Here is a 2,500-nt window from a genome sequence, read left to right on the forward strand (position 1 = left end):
TCTTTATTTGGTCATTCCGTTTCTTTAAAGGATTTCTTTAGTTCATTTTTTTTTAAATTGAGCTATGTTTAATTATCTGCGAGAAGCTATTACTACTACTACTACTACTACTACTACTACTACTACTACTATTATTATTATTATCATTATTATTATTATTATTATTATTATTATTATTATTATTATTAGAATATCCTTGACATGCTAAATAAATTTCATATAAAATCTCGTTGCCTTCAAAGAAACACCTCAGAAAAAAACCAAGGAAAACGATAATCACGATAGCAACAACAATCCTCTAATTCCCCTCCCCCTTCCCACAGCCACCAACTCCCTTCCCCTCCCCTCCCCCTCCCCATTCCTCACCCTACCACCCCTCCCCACAAGGCCAAAAAGACCACCACAAATGTCTATTACGGCGAGCAAGTTGGCGAGGCAGATAATGTGGTTTTGCGAACTCTTAAGAGAACATTGTAGAATCATTTTCCCGGAAGAAGAGGCAAACGTTGTTTTGCCACTGGACTGGATGAGAATACAGAGAGAGAGAGAGAGAGAGAGAGAGAGAGAGAGAGAGAGAGAGAGAGAGAGAGAGAGAGAGAGAGAGAGAGTGTACAGAAACCTCCGGCAATGTTCAAGAATTACATCAGAATTTATATAAGAATATATATATATATATATATATATATATATATATATATATATATATATATATATATATACGTATATATATATATATATATATATATGTATATTTATATATATATATATATATATATATATATATATATATATATATATATATATATATATATATATATATGTATATTTATATACATATATATATATATATATATATATATATATATATATATATTTATATATATAAATATATATATATATATATATATATATATATATATATATATATATATATATATATATATATATTCATAAAGCCTAGAATGAAATATATTATGCAATGTTCTTACCTTCATGTTGCTTTGCTTCACGGCTTCTCAGTCTAAAAAACTACTCACGCTTCTCCATATTTAACTCTGAAAAGAGAAAGAAAAACCCGTCAGCAAGCCCTATATTTCTGATCTGGTAAAACACAAAAACACACTAAAAGCGCGTTTTCAATTCTTAACGTTGAATTAAAACACTGAATTAAAATGTCTACCAAAGTAAAGGTAATTAAATTCTAATTTCCCAAAGCAACTTCCTTCAAAATTCTCAAAGAATATAAAAGGAAAATATTGAAATTCCTGAAGAGCCAAATTAAGTTCCTTCAAAATATTCACAATATAATACCAGTGAAAAAAAAATCTCTATATTCTTCACCATAAATCTAGTTTTGTAAGTTTTTTCTATTTTTTTAACTCCTGATGACCCAAAGTTATTTCCTTCAAAATACTCAAAATATATAAAAGTAAAGTATTAAAATTCCTGAAGAGCCAAATTAAGTTCCTTCAAAATACTCACAATTCAATCCCACTGAAAAAAAAAGTATATCTTTTCCTCCGTAAAACTTGTTTTATCAAGCAAAGCTGTTTGTCTTTCTTATTTATTTTTGACTCGGCTTGAAAATCTAATTACGAAGGTCTGTTTTCTCCGCTGTCGCCTGATCGTGTTACAATTTCATCGCTCCGCCAAGACAACAAGAATATCGGGTGCACTGGAAATTTGGGGAGCTCTCTCGCTGAGGAAATTCGAACTTAGGGACAATGCAGAGCTAATTCTGAATGTGCTAACGTTTTTTTTTTTAGATAATAAAGTCTGTTTTATCTCTCTCTAATATATATATATATATACAGAGAGAGAGAGAGAGGGAGAGAGGGAGCAGTTCTTGTATTGTGATGTCTGACGAGAAACATAACAACTTTGGGCAACAAAAATTATTCTTTGCTAAAAACCTTTTCTGTAATCGAATTTAGCATTGCCTGTAAAGTGTGTATATTATGTGTAATATATATATATATATATATATATATATATATATATATATATATATATATATATATATATATATATATATATATATATATATATATATATATATATATATATATATATATATATATATATATATATATATATATATATATATATATATATATATATATATATATATATATATATATATATATATATATATATATATATATATATATATATATATATATATATATATATATATATATATATATATATATATATATATATATATATATATATATATATATATATATATATATATATATATATATATATATATATATAATATATATATACATAAATAAAATATCTGCCATCCAACACCAACTAATAAATGTACTGTATTTACCAATGTAAATTCTACTGAAACCTACCTTCTCCCCAATTACTAGAGGTAGGGAAGATACATCTCAGGGCTATAATGGTAAGGTCATCCGAATGGAGATGTCACAGACACCCCGTCCCTACCCTCTACCCCTTTCCCTGGTTACCCCCTCTCCCTCTC

The 2,500-nt window shown here is 27.1% G+C and overlaps 1 long non-coding RNA gene across 1 annotated transcript in view; it reads right to left on the bottom strand.

The window, feature by feature from the left end:
• Nucleotides 1–2,500, bottom strand: part of LOC136850396 (uncharacterized) — a 178,566-nt gene that overhangs the window by 103,373 nt on the left and 72,693 nt on the right. Inside the window, exon 4 of the long non-coding RNA XR_010856621.1 lies at nt 990–1,055. This is a non-coding gene — a long non-coding RNA (uncharacterized lncRNA). The remainder of the gene's footprint in view (nt 1–989; nt 1,056–2,500) is intronic.

Source organism: Macrobrachium rosenbergii, chromosome 22 (assembly GCF_040412425.1).
Source record: "Macrobrachium rosenbergii isolate ZJJX-2024 chromosome 22, ASM4041242v1, whole genome shotgun sequence".
NCBI lineage: Eukaryota > Metazoa > Arthropoda > Malacostraca > Decapoda > Palaemonidae > Macrobrachium > Macrobrachium rosenbergii.